Raw genomic sequence first — 19,944 nt, 5'->3', positions numbered from 1 at the left:
CGGGCCAAGGGCAGGCCCATTTAAGCCCGTTAAAGACCGAATAAGACCGGACCGGGCCCCCCCTCTTTCATCTGTCAACTCGTAACTGTATGTATGTATGTGAGTAGGTTGTTGTAAACCTGCTACATTATAGTACATTTGGTGATATTGTTTTGAGCTTTAAGAAAATGTGTACACGCGAAAGTAGGAGCGAAGCTGCATTGGGAGGGCCACAGCTAATAGGTAACCTGGATAGTTTTATCATACGGGCCAATTCTGTTGTAGATCAGGGTATCAATTTAATGGAACGAAGGGTGTCCCAGGACTTAGCCCTAGCTAAAAGATCATCAATGGGTCATATTGCATCCGCACGCACTCCCGAACATACAAATAGACCGAATCTTATACAGACACAAGTGGTAGTCCACGACATCCCTAGTGATCCATTAGATTTTCAAATATTGGTTCCTAAAGACTCCCTCACCTTGATCTCCCCGGAAGTTATTTCAGAAACTACAACAGTAGATGTGCAAGAGGGATCAAATAATTGACAATTGCGGGAGAGACGGGAGGGAGCGATCCCAAAACGTAAACGAGTTAATAATAATGCCCCATGTACTAGAAAAGCCAAGGTTGCTAAAGCTGGGTGCAATAGCGATATTTGTAGCAAAGAAGGGGATCGAGGTTACGTCTCTAAGACTAGGCAGGATGTAGTGCAGGTAGATACACCGATTGAAACCCCTGCCCTAAGAGCCATAGATGATACTGTAACAAATGATCCGGGTGAAATGGACGGAGCGGCTGGTCCGCTAGTAAATATCTTGAGGAAGCTACTTAAGACTTTCCTTACACCCCTGGAAATTAGGTTACAATGTATCAAAAATCAGCTTCATGATCTGCAGAAGGGTATAGGAACTTCGACAAGTGTCAGGGTGGGAACGATGCCCTCAGAAATGCCATTGGCTAGCAAACCCCATGTCCAGGTATCGAACAAGTGTTTGCAACCGGCAAAAAAAACAAATTCCAAACCCCTAAAGGTCTCTGGGAATAATTCAATAGAAAAATCCTTATTACCCACCGACCACCAAAGACAAAAAACTGTCGGTCCTAATACATCCACCCTAAATTCGAACAAGGACTCGGTAGAAAGGGCACTAAGAGGTGAACGTATTATTAATCTTCCACCGGAAGTTTGCCCTTATGTTGTGGTCCTGACTGGGGTTCCGGAATTGGATAAAACAACAACGGAACCCGTTTGGGCATTGAAAAACAAGATATCCCACTGGCTCAATACCAACCGCCCTTTACCACTAAACGTAATGAGTAAAATTCTTTTTTTTTTTTTTAAAACCTTTATTATACTGAAAGTGCTCACAAATACGGGCCTACAACCCACCGGGCCGGCCACCACACTTAAAGAAACATATCGGGCAGTACAGAAGCTCCAACAGGATATCACAGCAAACCATACGGGAAGCAGAGGCGAAAAGCCACCGAGCAACCACCACGAGCAGGATAAGAGAAGGTTGATTTTATGATAGAAGAAAGGGTATAGCAGAATAATGGCAATCAGTAAAGTCCGGAGGGCCGTGACGGGCCGCGAGCAAGCAGAAATACAGAACACAGGATAATTCAAAAAGAACAGTTACATTTTGGCAAGAGCAGAACGTGAGTCCCACAGTAATAAGCAATTGCAACCGCTGCCCAGCGCCACCCACCACTACGAGAACACACAATGATACACAGAACTGAAAATAGGCGTGCAAAACAAAGAGCCCTCCGCTACAACAACCCAGGGGAGGAAAGAAAAAAAGGGGGGAGGGGAAAAAGAGAAAGGACATCGGGAAAAAAGAGGGGGGAAGAAAGAACGCAGCCTCACTGCATGCGCCCCATGGCTAACGAAGCACTCAAAAATAGACCGGCACATGGAACTAGTGGTAACAGTAGTAATGAATGCGTAGTAAACCGTGACGGCAGAAAGACCAGAAGGCCCATGCTAGCAAAAACACCCCAGGGGGCCCACATGCCGACACCGCGTCCCGAAAAAAGGGGATACATAAGAGCCATAGAACCAAAAAAGGAAAAAAGGGAAAAAAACAAAATGACAGACCCCCCCCCACCCCGCACACCCCACCCTGCACCCCTGCAGAAGGCTATGGCCTACCCCCCAGCAGCGTGCCTGTCGCCCTAATCAGAACCCGAAATATAGTAGAGTTAAAAGTAAAGAAAGAACCACAAAGACAAAAACGAAGAAGGGAAAATAGGGAAATAACGACGGGAGAGGAGCCACAAAATCAAAACCATCAGCTCCCACCCCCCCGTCCGAAAATACTCAGAGTCCACGGGAAGATAAGAAACACAAGGATAAGCTCCAGGAACATGAAGAAGAATAGAACATAGTCATACAGTCACAAACTGATCATCCGACCATACCGCAAGATAATAGTCCACCGAGGCAAGTTCATCTCAACCCTGTCCTTGTCTATCCCAAGCTGTAGTCGTCCAACGCACAAGGAACCAGATCATGAAGAACAGGAGGCGAATAACAGGGAGTCCAATCGTCAATCCACACAAGTCATATCGGTTGCGACCCGGATGAACAGGAAAGGACAGCAACCACCTCAGGCAATGCAGGCACAGTTCCGACGACAATAGGAGGAAAGCCGACCCGGCGGAGCAATCACAGGATCTTCGTTCGGCCATTCGAGGCAAAAAAGGAAAGGGAGATCCAGCAAGACCGGTCCGGACGGGACCCGGCCGGCGGACCCCCCGCACAGGGGGGAGCACAGGATGATTGAGGGCAGCGGACATCCGTACACCCACACAAGCGGCAGCCGCCGGGCCCACGACCTCCAGGAAAGTTCCAGCGGCACACAGCAGCGATGAAGCCGCACACACCAGGGGGGGCCCAGCAGGCCCGGCAAAATGATCCTCCTCCAGGTCAGTGGTAGGTGCGGCCACAGGAGCACTCCAGGAGCGTAAGGCGGCGAGGATGTCGCCAAGCGTAGGATCACCTCTACGGTATTCAGCAAACGTGCCATGCGGCGGACCAGTGTCGCCAGTCTCGGCCCGGCAGAAAGACATGGGGCCGGCCGCCATCTTAGAAGCCCGACGGGGCCGCGGCAATCTCCGACCCCCGTCCGGCCACCAGCGGGGCAAACAGGATACAGCCGACCACCAGCAGAGGCACCTCCAGAGCAGGAAGGCGGGCCACCAGAAGAAGGAGGGTCGCCGGCTCCCCCACGCCACCGGCTCCGTTCTCCGAGTCCGGGCGGAGGGACTCAAAATGGCCGGACAGGAGAACAAAGGGGAGACGAGCCACATACACGGTCAACCCCGTCCATAAAAGGCAGAGCCCCAACACCAGGCCGCAGGACCGCCGGACCAGGCCCGGAAAGTCGTAACCGGTCCAACTGCACATCGGCCTCTCTGACCGAGCCCACTGCTCCACCAAGGGCCGGCCACAGCGCCCCGCCCTGCCCGGGCGCCACCAAGGAGTTTCTGGCCCGCTCGCTCCGGAGGCCCCGAAGTGAACAAGGGTGCAGCTCAGGATCCGCGGCACCCAGGAACAGACGGATCAGTCGGTAAGTGCCTGCGAAATGTCTTAGTTCCATAGTCTATCAAAGAATACTTCCCGGGGCAGGATAAAACACAGGATAGACGTTCCAGACAGGAAAGCGAACGGAGCCGAGCTAAAACGCAGCCATCGCGGACGCGAGCTTGGCTCCTCCCCCATGAGTAGAATTCTAATGGTACGTAGGGTACCTTGGGTAGGGTATAATAGGAAAACTTCCCACGGGGATTGTGTGATTGTGAATTTTGAGGATCCACGAACGGTGAATTACATCTGCTCGTGGGGTCCCCAAAACAATGGGAGTGCTATAGCAACTAGATCACTTTCATATTTTTATATGCCGGAGGAGCAATTTGACTGTGGAGGGAACTGGACCAGGTTTACCCACCGTACAAGAGGTGGGATGGAATATGGGGGCCATGGGTATACTAACAGCTGGGGTGGGGCCCCTATAGCTAACAGGTTTAGCTGTTTAGAATCAGTAGATTGACTAAAGCAGACGAAGGGGAAAATAACTGGCAGTCATAGGGGCCCATGCTTGCAAAATTCTCAGATCAAATATGATACTAAAGTTGAAGGGGCCAAAGTGGGAAACTATGATCAAGGCAATATTATTCCCCGTGGTCCTTTGGGAGAGCATGGTCATTCATATGTCGATTTCCGTGGGGTTTGGTCGTGGGCAGATTGTGTACAGAGAGATATTGTGTCCACTGACGCTAACTACCGGGAGAGGCGAACAAATATGGAGGGTTTAGATTTAGGCATAGTAACGGTGCCATGTGATAATAGTGTAGGCGTGTGTTTAAACCTTCCAGTTGAGATGGGCCTACCTGGTAATATATGTACAGAACCCATGGCTGGGAGGGACGATTTACAAAACCAGGGCCGACCCAACAATTGCAATAGTCCAGCACAAAACATGAATATAATATCTTGGAATATTGCTGGGCTTGGGAAAAACTTGAGTGATCCAGAGTGGTCTAACTACATAGAGACAAGTGCACTTTGCTTTTTTCAAGAAACCTGGTCACTTAATAGTCCCCACAGAGTAGGATACAAGACTTTTGGAATTAATGCAATACCATCCGCAAGAGGCAGACCCTCAGGGGGCCTTAATATTTGGGTAAGTGTTACCCTGAAAATAAACATTGAAGTAATGGATGCCAACTCTATGGATATTCTGGCACTCAAGGTCAGCACACATGATGGGAAGGTGTTATATTTAATCAATGTCTATAACCGACCCTCTGCATTATCAAAAGAGTCATTAACTCTGGGGGAGTTGGATTCTTTTCTTAATAGAATGGTGGATAAACAATCAGTAATAATAGCCGGGGACTTGAATTGGAGTTACGAGCCAATCCTAGGCCTAGAGGATGTATTTGAAGAGGAGGACAGAGCGAATAATATCCCTTCGCTAGACACTGTAGATCCTGTATACTGTTCAGTCTTGGCTGTCCAAATAACGAAGCTGTGTGCGAAACACGGCTTAAGGGCATGTAATGGCCGCCTTCCTGCAGACGTAGCAAAAAGACCTACTTTCGTGAGAAATAATTCGAAAAGTAACCTTGACTTCATAATTGTTTCTTTGGACATCTGGCAATATATGGCTGATATGGAGGTCAAGGATAGGTCCGAGAGTGATCACTATCCATTCGACCTATTTTTTGACTCCAGTTTGTTTAACGGGATTGACATTGGCAGCTCCATAGATAGTCAAACTGTAAGGTGTGAGGAAAATTTAGTAAGTAACAATAGGCGTTCTCTAAGGTGGTCTCATATATTGGAGCATGGTGAAACCCTGGCGGAAATCTACCTACTTTTTGCTAATATGTTTTCCCCCTATGTAACTGTTCCTTTGGAGGCTATAAACCCTGTTAGGTTTATGGATACACATAATGAATTTTTTGTATTATTAAAAACGCTAGTCACTAAAATGCCTAAAAAAGCTCACCAAAAGCTAACCAATTTATCCCATAGTAAGCCATGGTATGGCAAAATATGTAGACAAGCAAAAACCGCCCTTCTAATGGCAGTAAATACAAAAACTTCGGTCGAAATCAGGCAGGTGAGAAAAGATGACAAGCAAATCCAGAAGGCTGAAAGAAGAGCCTGGGAAGAAGCTAGTTGGGCTGATCTGTTGGTAGCTGCTAAGACAAAGGACAATGTTGCCTTTTGGAGATTGGTGGCAAATGGGAACCTTGTAGGAAAAGTAGCAAAAGATGTATATTTAGATGAACTTACCTGGATTACCCATTTTACTGAGCTATTTAAAAAACCCGACCATGTTGCCCCGTGGCTTATTCCTTCTGAAGCTAAACTTGAATTCAGCTTAGAGGAAACAGAATCAGCTATCAATACTGTTAAAAATGGCAAAGCACCAGGCCTTGACAAAATTCCTGGCGATTTGTACAAACACGAGCTAAGCATTTGGGCACCTTATATCAATTATTTATGTAATATATTGGCATCTGGAGTCTATTTTCCAGATAGTTGGAGGGGTGCGGAGATTGTTTTAATTTTTCAAAAGGGAGAACGGTCTGATCCATCCAATTATCGTCCAATTAGCTTAATGGACATATTACAGAAAATTTACTCTAGACATATTTTAGCCGGAGGGAACATATGGATGGAGGCCAATTTGATACTTACCAAGTTCCAGGCAGGGTTTAGAAATAGTGTCAGTACGGTGGATCAGGTCTTTAGACTTTGCTGTCTCTATTGGAAATACGTGCACATAAGGAAGGGTCACCTTTATGTTGCTTTCGTAGATCTTAGAGCAGCGTTCGACCTGGTCCCACGAGATCTCCTTTGGGATTCTCTGCATGCGCCAGGGTTACCGTCCTCCTTGCTTGATCAGATAATAAAGCGGCATGCTAAGAACTATGCAAAGGTACGATGGTGGTTAAACGGGGAACTTACACAGAATATACCAATTGAACGTGGGGTTCGACAGGGCTGTGTGTTGGACCCAACGTTATTCTCCCTGTACATGAATGATATCCCCGCACACTTGTTAGGCAGTACTAATTATTCCCTCAGACTGAATGGTGAGAAGGTTCCAGCGTTGCTATTCGCGGACGACACCATATTGATTTCGCAACCTCCCAGAGGTCTCCAGGCACTTCTAGACTCATTCAAACAGTATTGCGATAAAAAGGGGTTGGAGATAAATGTTAAAAAAACTAAATATATGGCCCTAAATCCCCATAAATCCCAAATGGCGAACTTGGTACTCAATGGCCAAAAACTAGAATCAGTCCAGAGTTTTATTTACTTGGGGGTCTCCATTGATTCTAAATTTACATGGAAGACACAAGTAGAGAAGAGCAAATTGATGTTTACACAGAATACAATTCCAATTATAAAAAAGCATGGCGAAAGCATTAGTAAAGCTGTAACACCAGCGTTGGAAATATTCAAATTCAAGGCCCAATCTGCAGCATTGTATGGGGCAGAAATTTGGGGGCCAATGTCCAAGAATGCATTTGCAATTAATGAAAATAAATTCTTGAGAAACCTTGTGAAGATGCCGAATGGCACCCCTTTAGTTCCATTGATGATGGATTTGAATGTGAAACGTACAGATCATTTTACCATCCTACGGCCCCTAACTTTTTGGGTGAGGCTCTGGTCTATATCAGAACTTATAGACTATAGGAATGGCCTAACTGAATTAATGAATCTGGACGTGCTAAACGCTAATCCCTGGCTTAAGCATGTTCGTCTCTGGTTTAAGAAAATTGGTCTGCCTGAATATTGGGATGCACCGGAAAATGTACCCCAAAACGCTAAAAAAGTACTTAAGACTGTTTTTTGGGGCTACATTGCACATACCTTGGCAAATGAACATAAGGGTGGAACATTAACTAATAATTTTTTGACCTTCAAGGATAGTCCTTGCTTCGAGACCTTTCTTGACGAGATCGAACCACCCTTAGCCAAAAGCTTATTTATGAAATTTAGGTATGGCAACCTTATGCACAATTTAACTTTGACCAGATGGGCCGGGAAGGGTAATGTAGAGCAAAACGCTTCAATGCCAAGCGATGTTTGCACTATGTGCCAGGACAATTCTAAGGAAGACGATCAACATATTCTCTTCTTCTGTTCCGCTTATGCGTCAGCAAGGAGAAAATGGATTAAGCCTCTATGTAACCTTCTTGGTGTAAGAACTTGCAAGGAGGCTCTTAGAATTGTCAAATCTGATACTAGGAGAACGATTGTTTTTTGCATCAGTAGATTTTTACCCTCTATAAACTTTACTCATAAAAGGAATGGTTGTAAACCGTAAAACTGGTCTATTGTAGTATACATGACATCTTGACCTTAACATCTCTTTTGTATATGTTTCAAATCATGTAATCAATAGTTTATCGCATTATATGATTCTCCTACCCCTCCTTCTTTTGCATTTTACATTGTGTATAGTTTTTTATTGCAAGTGATTGTGAAAATGATTTTATCATGTATTGTTGATTCATGTATCTTTTATGGTTCGATTTGTGCCGAAATAAAGATGAATTGAATTGAAATTGAAAATGCCAACCAGTGGAGCGAGTACTATGGTGGATAGTTTTAGAGCTGAGGCACATAGAAGCACTTTTAACTGAATGAATGAATGGCTTTATTTCGATATATAAAATATCATAAAAGCAGAGGTACAGCATGTTAAAAACAATAAAAGTAATCACATTCTATTTATACAGTAAAAAGACGTAAGAGCAGATAATACAAGCATTAAATAGCCAAGGAAAGCCTATTCAAACGGATTAACCATAACTATTTTAAAAATTTGGACACCCCGCAAGCAACTAAAGTGCGTGTGTCAGATTTTAAGATGCGGAGCGCCTCTCTGTGCTGCCGGGTGCCTAGTAGTCTACATAGAGGTTTAAGCCATCTCCGCCTGGGCAATGCATATGCTGGACACTCAAAGAAAATGTAAGCGACCAATTCTATGCGAGTTGGGCAGGTCACACAAAAAGGGGAGGACAAGTGGGATGAATGCCAATGGGCGGTGAATTCGCCTATGGGTAGTGTCCCCACTCTGAATTTGAAATACAGAGCTCTATCTGTTGGATTGGAAGTGATGTCGAGATAGGGTTCATATGCCACCACATCCTTCATATTTAGAAATTCATCGGTGGATTTACAATGATTCGGATCAGTGGAGTTTTTACAGTGAACCCAACTCCAATAGAGTTTCTTTAGAGCAGCTTTGGGGAGGGCGGTCCTGGCTTCCCACGCATCCCCAAGGCCCAAGGCCCCTAGCAACCATTTGACATCCCTCAGCCACTTAATCTTGGACCAGCCCTCCAAAGACATGACCTCATCCAAGGCCTCTGCATATGAGATCAACTCGGGCACACGCCGCAGGCGCGCCCAAAGCAATAGAGGGCGAATTCGGGCTCGGTCCCTGATCGATCTGCAACCCAAATCCATTAACACGGGTACTGATGGGGTACTCTGCGGAAGAGCCATCAGATCTTTCAAAAATTTCCTCTCTGATCTGGCTAGCACATCAAGGTTATCCATACCCCACAATTCCGACCTGTACAAGGCGGCACTAACCCCTCTAGCTTTATAGATCTCCAAAACTGGGGCAATGGGCTTGAGTGTAGAGGAACATTGCTCCTTAAGTAGTGCACCGCCCACCCTTTTGTGGATCAATAGCATCTTTTGGATGTGCGAGTTCCAGTGCATTGAGTCCGAGAGACGGATGCCTAAATAATCGAATTCAGACACCCTCTCCAGGGGCACGGAATTCAGCACCGGGGGGAGGCCCATTTTTTTGGGCGGGTTCAAAACCAGGAACTTTGTTTTGTTGGAGTTAATTATCAATCCCGTTGTGAGCAGAACTCCTGGTAGCTATTTAGGAGACTCTGCAAGCCCACAGGAGTCTTGGAGATAAGCAGGGTATCATCCGCAAAGAGCAAAGTGGGGATGCGCTTGCCCGCCAGGGAGGGTGCATCTGCAGGGTGTTTGAGCAGATGCTCCACCACTCCGTTCACATAGAGTGAGAAGAGAGTGGGGGCAAGCACACATCCCTGGCGGACACCCCTTTCAACCGGGATCCTATCAGTTTTTTCGCCGAGCATGCCCCACCGCACCTGTGCGAAATTATCAGCATGAAGCCTGACTAAGAGGGACAGGATATACGGGGGCAACCCCATCTCAGACAGGACTCTCCACAACCCCTCCCGTGGTACTAGGTCAAAGGCAGTCTTCAGATCTATAAAGGCCAGGTAAAGACTGCCTTTGCCCAGCACCACCACCTTCCAGTAGAGAAGAACCAGTCTGAAGGCCTGTTCTATAGTCCCTGTCCCCAAGCGAAATCCAGGCCTGGAGGTCCGATAAGATGTCATTCTCATCTGTCCACTGGAGAACCCTTCCCAGAATTACTTTGCCAGCTACCTTTTGGGTTGTGTCAATTAAACTTATGGGCCTGTAGTTGGCTGGGTCGTCTCGGCACCCCCTCTTAAATATCGGGACGACTTCCGCCCCTTTCCAGGATTCTGGGACAGGTGCACCGTTGTTAATAGCATTTAGCAAGGATGAGATCAGCTTCCCCCAACCCCTTTTGTTGGCACGCAATAGGTCGCCCGGTATCTCATCAGGTCCGGCTGCTTTGAGGGGCACCAGCGATTTTATTGCGCTTTCAACCTCTCTTGGGGTAAACAGGTCGCCCAATAGGTCCCCCGGGCAATGGACAAATGAAAGACTACTATTGGTAGGCACCTGTGTGTTCCCCCCATACAAGAATAGAGGGACAGGAAGTGGTTGTACCAAATATGGGCTGGAATATTGCACGTAATGAGGGTACAATCTGGACAGTTCCTTGACCTTATCAAGCTCCAGAACCCTCTTGCATCTCTACCTTCACTTGCTTCCATTAAGTCAATCCAATACCTGTCTTCCCATTCTTTCTTTGCTGCGTTGGTGGTCTTTTTGTACTCCTTCCTAGCAAGCCTAATCTCCACCAGGGATTTACCTTTGACAGCTGAGATCAAGGCAGATTTAGTCTCCCTGCATTTCTTAGTAAACCAACCTAGTTGGTTCTTGGTGCTATTTGCACCACCCGCTGTGCAGTTACTCTTTTGAAGCATAAAAAAATTGCCCAAGGCCTTGGTTGTATTACAGAAAAGGCCTGAGACTTCGCTATTCGTCAAGGTGGAGGAATCTAGAGTGGACAGAGAAGTTACTAGAATTGCCCCCATAGCCATCATTTTCTCCTCATCCATAGCTACTTTGTTCCACTTCAGCCGCCTCCCACAATTGGAGTTACGCACTTCTGGAGTAGAAGCCAAATTTAGCTGTGGTTGCACCCCCTGGATTCCACCCCACAAGGGGAGCAGAGCCAAAGAAAAAGGGTTATGATCGCTATCGACTGATGGGAGGACTACCATGTCGTGCAGAAAAGACCAGAGCCCAAAGTCGAGGAGAATGTAATCTATTCTCGACGTATGATTTGGCCTGTTATAGGTATGGGCTCCGGAGGGATCAGAGGACGTCCTCCCATTCGCTACCCTCAGGCCAAATTCCAGGGCCAGGGAGTTAAGTTGTACGACCCGTTGAGACCACTTCCGAATGGGCGGGATGGTTAAAACGGGTATTCCTCTCTTGACATCTTCGTCGGCAGTGTCCAAGATGTCCTCCGTCGCCAGGGGCTCAAACGTACAGTTAAAGTCCCCAGCGACCAGGACATGTGATCTAGTGGGGCACTGCCTAAGAAGATCCTCCAGGCCTGCAAATGTTGGCGACTGGGAGCCTCCCTTGGTGCCCCTGGCATAGAAGTTAAAAATGTCCAGGGTAAGCCCTCTCCTAGGCCCCTTGAGTAGGATCCTAAGCAAGTCAGGGGAATTAGTCTCCTGCTGCACAATTTGGCACCCAAGGGTAACATTAACCCATATGAGAAGGCCTCCTGAGGGGCGGCCCTTCCCTGAAGAGGGTGAGACTGCTGGTTTAAAAAATTACGAGTACCCCACCTTATGGCAGGGCTCCTTACTCCAGGTTTCTTGGAATATGCAGATAGAGTAACCCTCTATCAAGGAATTCCAGTCGGGCATGTCCAGATTTCTTGCGATACCTGCGACATTCCAGCTAAGAATCCTAAGCACAGAAGCCTCCCGTGCCAGGCCCCCTCGAAGCTCAATCCCTAGATCGCCCACCCTCCCTGGGGTAACTGCAAGTGGGCCCTCCCTCGTGGTCCCTCTATTGTAGGTTGTACAAGAGGCGGGTGCTAGATCCGGTAACTGCCTAGGGCTGAGGTTTGTGGAAGTCATCATCATCATGATCTTTATTTCGGCAACATATGCCATAAAAGGTACAAATAACATTGCATCAAAAACAACTAGTGATAAAATATCAAAATATTAAAACATATAGAACCAATGTACAAATATAGGAGCCAGCCATTAAACATACTGATATTGTCGATGTAATAAATTTATAATTTGACAGTTGTCAAACATCCCCAACTAAAAAATATCTTCTCTTGTGCCAAACTATCCCCAAATATTTAGCTAATGCAAAAACTATATGCCCAGATAGGTCGGTCTTAAAGACCCTATATGCATGCAAACAGTGAGAGAAGCCCAGGTTTTTACACACTGGGACAATCCATTTCCTCCTCGCCTGCGCTTAAGCATTACAAAAAAACAGTATGTGCAAATCAGTTTCCTGTTCGAATTTACACCCTGGGCAATGGGTCGGGGAAGATTCGGCCCATTTACTAGTATAGGCCCTGTGGAAGTCAGTGTACTACCTAAATCGGACTGGGAAAGAATGTTTGGAGTGGTCACTTCACACAATGGCGCTTTTAGAGTGATAGCAGGAAGATCATTGGACACGGGGTCCTTATTACGTGTCTCCACCCTATGGATGATAATCTGTCTCTTCTTATCCAAACCCTTGGGGCTACACAGGGCCCGTCCACTTGTGCCGAGCATTCCAGCCTTAAATGGACAGGCTCGTGCAGGGCCCAAATTGGGTCTCATCACCTGGATGGAGTGGCCTGCGATTGCCTGGAGTCAGTTGACTCCCTCTAGGCCTGAGAGGGACTGAAACCGGTTGAATAAAGGAGGAAATGGCAAGGAGTGAGTCACCCTATCAAGAGGAGGCCCTCTTGAGTTGCTGCTCCTTAGAGGCCCATGTGGATAGCGAAGGGGAACACTACTACTTTGGGGGTAAAAGTAAGAAAGACCTAGAGTTTGAACCTCACCCACTCTACCAAATCTGGGTTCTCTTCGGATAAAATCAATGACCCATGGGTCCCTAAAATTTATAATGACGCAGTCGCCCTCCAAATCTTTAAGGTAGTATCCCACCCATCCAACTCTTCTGACATTTAAAATTTCTGTTTTGGACTGGTGGGGGAGAGCTCTGTTCTTATTTAGCCAAAAGGTAACTTTGGGGCACATGCATCATTGAGACATTTTGCACTTCTTAATTTGCGAAAAATACCGAATTGCAAATTAGGAAATGCAAAATGCTATGCATCATTTTTTTCGGTATTTATTTGTGATTCGGTAAAAATCGCAAATTTTACCGAATCCCAAATAAATACCGAATTCTTAAGTGCATTTTCGCTGTTCCCATTAGTTCCTATGGGCCAAAAGGCCCATAGGATGCAATGGAAGGCATTAGCAAATTGCGAGTGTCACTTTGAAAATTTCATGGGTGCAGGGGGGGTCCAAAGGACCCCCCCATGCACCCCTGAAATGTATTTATCGCATCATGTTTCACACACACATGTCCTAAGGACATGTGTGTCCGTAACATGAATGTTGAAAAAAATGCATTTTCAGCGTTTTAAACACTTTTTGCAAATTTACCGAGTGGTTCAATTACTCGGTAAATTTGACCCCCTAATTGCGATTTAGCAACTTTAAAAAGTAATCATGCATTGCTTTTAAGAAATCGCATATTTGCGACTTCTTAAAAGCAAACGCAATTTTAGAAATCCCAAAAATGTTACGATTTCTAAAATATCATGATGCATCCCAAAAAGCACTTTTGGAATCGCAAACGGCCGATTTTAAGGAATCGCACCGTTTGCGACTCCAAAAATGCTTGATGCATGTGGGCCATCATTCTTTAAGTCCCTGAAAGATTCTGTTTTCCCCTCCCCGATAGGTGTAACTCCCGTCAGGATGATGCTGTAGGGGGCGGACTCGGGGGGTAGATTGACACACGGCAATCTCTGCTTAGCAATTTCGTTACCCTGCAATCCCTTCCTCAAAGCCTGTATGTTGTTAACTTGTGCAATAGGGGCTGGCTTGGCCCGCAGTGCAACACCTTCCTTGGACAACCTGCCCTTTGCAGACTTCAGATGGTTACTATCCTCAGAGTGTTTCCCCATTTGTGGGTGTTCTGACAATACGGTCGAGAGGTTATTAGCGGCAGCGCTCGCGTCCAGCCTTGGTATACCACAAGACCCTTTGGCTGGCGATCTATGGGCTTCACCATTGTGTTGTCGGAGACTTTTACTAATTTACCCAACACAATCGAATTGGCTGTAGCCAAATTCTCTATCTGGTCCAATTTAGAGTTTATCAGCCTTGTGCGTTCCAAAAGGGGTAGCATCAGTGATTTAATGAGGATTTCTATCTTGCCCAAAAGCTCGTCATCCATGCTATGGGTCGGACACAGGCCATATGGGTCTGTGGGATCCAAAATGGAATTTAGTAAACTAGGTGGAACAGGAGGGGGCGGGACTGTGTTGTTTTTTTTTTAATCTTTGCATTTCCCCCTTGCTGTAATGTGTCCCCTCTTTTCCTTTTGCTTGGTTTGGGATTTGTTTGACCCCCCTCAGTTGCAAGTCCAGATGGAGTGCTAGGTGGCTTGGGCTATACGTCCGTGCCATCTAGTGAACTGTTGGGGGAGAAACAGATTGTTGAATCTTTGTCAGGCCTACCACCCTCTGCATTCAGATTCGCAAGCGCCAAAACAGGACTTAATTGGTGATTTTCAGTCAAGACTGGATAACTCGAGAGTGGGGGAGATGCTGTTGTCCCAATTTTGCCCAAAGACGAACGCTTACCCCGTATAAGATCAATGGATAGGCGTTTCTTGGCAAAAGCAATTTCCTTTTCAAGGATGCCTGTAGCCCGCTTAAAGAAATGATCAAGGGTTCCGGATACCACCCCACTTTTAGTAGAAACTTGTACAGTTCGTTCTTTCCCAGGGCGTAAGGACATGATTGCTACAAGGCACAGAATTAAGCACCACAAGATTAAACTTTCTTGGCAGGATACTATGAATGTCCTGAACCCCCTATGGCACAAAGGTCAATCGGCTAGGTCCTTAGTTCAGATGGAAGAGGGAGGGCCCGGCCCGACCACGTATGGCCGCGGACGGCCACAGACGGTCCCGCCCTTGTCCCGGGCTTCTCCCGGGACGCTCCCGCGCAGCGGTGGAAGAAGCGAAAAAAATAGTGTTAGCAGTGGGCGGCGCTCAAGCCCCGCTGCAGGTGTGGACCTCGGAGTGACCCCTGGGAGATGGAGTCCCGATGTTTGCACAAAGCGCCTCACACTCGCGCTGGGTCCCAGTCCCCTTCGTAAATGCAGGGAAGTTCCTCTGTGATCCCCAAATTCTTCTCAAAATGCAGGGCATGAACTTCCGTGGACAGGCAACAAAACAACAAGGCACACCTAACGCTGCGGCACCCGCGGAGCGGGTGCGGCGAGGTGTTTTTCAAGCGTTGGCAGTGGGCGGCGCACAAGCCCCGCTGCAGGTGTGGACCTCGGAGTGACCCCTGGGAGATGGAGTCCCGATGTTTGCACAAAGCGCCTCACACTCGCGCTGGGTCCCAGTCCCCTTCGTAAATGCAGGGAAGTTCCTCCGTGATCACCAAACTCTTCTCAAAATGCAGGGCATGAACTTCCGTGGACAGGCAACAAAGCAACACAGCACACCTAATGCTGCGGCACCCGTGGAGCGGGTGCGGCAAGGTGTTTTTGAAGCGTTGGCAGTGGGCCGCGCTCAAGCCCCTCTGCAGGTGTGGACCTCGGAGTGACCCCTGGGAGATGGAGTCCCGATGTTTGCACAAAGCGCCTCACACTCGCGCTGGGTCCGAGTCCCCTTCGTAAATGCAGGGAAGTTCCTCCGTGATCACCAAACTCTTCTCAAAATGCAGGGCATTAACTTCCGTGGACAGGCAACAAAGCAACAAGGCACACCTAATGCTGCTGCACTTTTAACTAGAGATGAGATCCCAGAGAACAGAACCTTAGATATCTTTTTGTTTCCGGATGAATAGGGATAGGTAGATATGTGTCTAGCATATCTAGAGAGACTAGAATAATTCCCAAATTCACTAGAGGAATGATGCTCTGGACAGTGACTTTTTGAACGGTTGGTATGGAAATCAAGAATTGACTTTTTTTAGTCCATGTCCAGACGGAAATCCACCATAGAATTTGGTGCCTCTCACAAACCACTGATGTACATTTGTGCAGCAAGGCGCTAGTAGTCTACCTGAAGAAGCCTTCTGGAGTAGTTAAAAAAATGACTTTTTCGCCTCTATCAAAAGATCCCAGGAGTTCATAAATGTTGTTTGTCAAGCACTGAATAAATGAAGAAACCTCTCTCCAACTCTCTTCTCTTGGTCATGAAGGGGAAGATGTTGTTTGGAGCCACTTTATCAGAAAATTACCAGTCCCGGCCACTACAACACCATGAAAGGGCTGACCGAATCTTTTTGATGAAAAATCTGGAGGTCCTAAAACCCATGGATGTCCACATTCTCTTCTCCAGTAGGTTGATGTTCTGGAGTCATTAACTCGTAGTCTTCAGCGGATTTTTTAACAAGTTCCATAAGAACAAAATAACAACTCCATTCAAGGGTAGATGACACAAGAAGGTCTTCTGAGAGTTCTCTGCTTTCCACAAGCTTATCTTTATATGGTGTCGGGCTGCTATTGCAGATCCTGCTTCCCATTCTGCTGCACACATTCCATCAAATGAAGCAATAGACAGGAATCATACCTGTTTTTCTACCTTGGAAAGAGGAGATATACAATCTGTCTATGTAGCATTTTCCAAGACAATGCCTTACAATCACAAACTGGGCAGTGTGGGTTGTATTTGTAACTAATCTCAAGGGACAATTGGATGCTAGGTGAGTCCTATTTACTGCCCCTTCAATAGTTTTGTATGTGGCCTCTGATAGAGACAAATCCTCAGTTTACATAGTCCCCTATGAGACCAGTCCTGCCATCAGTGAATAAACTTTAATGGTCACTGGAAACTCTTCTAGAAACCAAGCCAAGAGATATGTATTCGATAGGAACCTACAGAAACCCGTTTTCTCAATGTTGGACCATTCCCTTGAGAGGATCCTGCTTAAAACCTTATTGACTGGCAGAGTATTTTGTTGGTTTTTGTGTTTTATGTAGCACGAACTCAACCCAAAGGTATCAGAGTGCTTTATATAAGCACCAGTTGTGTTACAGATGGGACAGTTCATTTTGTTAGGCACAGTGAGATTAAGTGATTTGCCCAGAATGACAGTTCCCCAGCTTCGAGGTCCACCTCTCTAGCCGTTAGGCCACATCTTCTCTCCTCTCTCTCCCCTTTGACCTTTGGTGAGAGAAAAATTATTCATATTCCTCTTGTTGCGCTAGCTCTGGAAGGGGCAGGTTCTTATGTACTGAAACACCTCTGCTAGCCCAACCCCTTGGATGTTTCTTCTTGCGATCTACCTTTTTCTCAGAGGGAAAGGAATCTGGATCCAGATCCTGGGAAGGGATTCCCTCTTGGCCTTTTTGGCAGGGGTCCCACTTTTGTCGGGATCTGCTTCTACTGCCCTTTTAACCATTCAGTGAAGCAGCTCTAACAGACTGTTAATAAGCTGTTAATCTGGTTTCCTGGTATTATAGAAAGCTTCTTCCTCTGAGGAATCGGAGATCAGGTGTCTCACTTTCCAGATGCCCTTGGTATGCTCCATGTCTCTGAGCAACAAACAGCTAATGGAACCTGCTGTAAATCACTAAGCAAGTTTTGATTGGTGTTGCTTCCCACTTCCCTGTTTCTACAGCAGTAAGGCCTCATTTTGATTGGCAGCCTTGCCAAACTACTGCCACGACTTGAGTAAGCGTCAGGGTCTGGAATCCCCTTCAAAAGCAAGACTGCTTGTTTTGCGAAGAATCTCTAACTTCACGGTGATGGTGGCGCCGGTGTAAATAACTTCAGAATGGAGGACTGCCACAAACACTGTGACAGGTGCATTTGATCTACCCGCGGCAGATCCAAATATTACATGGGGAACAGAGGAAAGCTGCTAGAGGAGACCTGTCAACTTTTAAATGCTTTGTAATAAACATTATCATGGTAAAAAATGAAACGTATTCAATATATGTGTATCTGCCACGTTTTACAGAGAAAAAATATTAAGTGATGTTATTTGCCTCCAGTTTCATTGGTTGTGGCACAGAAGGTGATCATGAACAGCCATATTGGTAGGGGCTCATTTTAGCATTACTTGTATAGGTGAAATGTGTAACCTGTTTGCACAGGGTTCATTTTGGTAAGGACTGCGCAGGCTCGGACTAGGAACCGAAACTGGCCCTGGCAATCAGCTTGGCCAAACCCCGCTGGGGCGAGGGGGTTGGCGGTGCGGGTGCTATTGGAAAGTACCACTCCGGTCTCACTGCTGCCGCTTTTGTTACAGGGGGCCGATATTGCTGCAAAACCAGCCCGCTGTAACAAAAATGGCCCCCCAGGGGTCCAAAACCAGCGCCCACCCTGGCAGCCCATCTGGAAAATGCCCGGTGCCCGCTACAGCCATTTTGGTCCTTGGACTGTGACAAAGAAGATAAACGAGGAAGATAATAATAACATGATTTTCCTATGGTGACAGCCATTTATTTGTTCAAGCTCTTGAGGGACGCCTTTTGAGAGTCTCTTATAGGAGGCAGACAAAGCACTTCCCACATCTTGGTGTCCATTGGTGATTTAAAGAATTTCAGGCTCGACGAACAGCCATAGGCACTGATTTGGCCTAGGAGCAGGTGATTCACAAGGCCAGTGTAAACAGTGTTCTCTCCATTTTGCCTCACTAGTCATATGCCCCTTATTTCCTCCTCTAGTGCTCAGAGTATGTCCTGCTGTGTCCCCTCCCCTTCAGTCTGTCCAATTAGGGCCCGTAAAAGTTATACACAAAGGTGAAATAGGATTTTAAAGGTTATATGGGTGTGCATTGCATATCTCATTTACAAAACCAGGCCAAGGCCTCACCTCTTCACCCCTCTCCTGGTCCAAAGGTCCCAAACCGGATGAAAGGCCCTGCAGGCAGGTGAATCTTCCAAATGGAAGTTTATTGGGAAGCTTGTGAGAATGCCACAAGTGCGGGAGACAACGAACATCGGCCTCCTCCGAGTCTCTTACTCTGACTAATCCCAACTGTCACCCAAGAACATTGGTTTGAGTCCTGCTAATGAACCCCCAGAACGTTCCAACAGCATGAGTGCTTGTGAGCATGACACAACACAACACAGCTCCCCCATTTCAACCAAAGAACTTTTTTACATGGTTAATAAAGAACAATAAGAAAACAAATACAATATACCAAAAAACGAAACAGCAAAAATCATATTACCATAAAAAAACTTCATCTGCTGATTACAAAAAGTTTCATTGAATGTACAACAATGAGTACATCTCATAATTCCAGAATTTAGCTGGCATGATCTTGGGTCGGTGAGGTCTGTATTGTCTGAACCCAGTCATACCACCACCAGTACCCACAGAAGTTTCACTACTAACATCATTCTAAGAACACTGAGACTCATGGAATTTCTGCCCTAATTGCATTTTAGCACATTACCTGCTGACCTTCGCTGTACGACTACCATTCCAGCATTGACCATTTTCTAATATCACAGCTCTTGAGTTTTCATTAGCCTCCTGTATTTTATGAGGTTGACTGAACCGCAATTCCCCTTTCCTCATATTGGCCTTGGGTAACTTCACCCTTACCCAGTCACCTTTGTTAATCTGCAATTGTTTTACACATTTAATAGAGTGAAATCTGCCCATAGTCTCACTTCTCTGGGAAGCTGCATCATTTTGAATCACTCTTCTCCCATAACTACTTGGCAAAACACTATCTACCAAAACACCAGATCTGGACAACCAGGCTGGTTTAAGAAAGTCAAGCGTTTTCTTTACCATTAAAGCACAAAAAGGGGCGATGTCAGTTTCTTTGTTAAGAGTATTGCGATGTGCTCAAACCATGGCTCTAACAGCATCCACTACATCACAACCCCGAAAGGATGCTCCACATGCACACTTAATTACCATTCTATTCGTTTGTTCTACATGACCATTCGCTTGAGGGTGTTATAGACTACAACATTTATGTTTAATGCCTGATCCATTAAGAAATGTTA

The sequence above is a fragment of the Lissotriton helveticus genome, chromosome 3_1 (assembly GCF_964261635.1).
Source record: "Lissotriton helveticus chromosome 3_1, aLisHel1.1, whole genome shotgun sequence".
NCBI lineage: Eukaryota > Metazoa > Chordata > Amphibia > Caudata > Salamandridae > Lissotriton > Lissotriton helveticus.
This window is presented reverse-complemented; position numbering follows the sequence as displayed.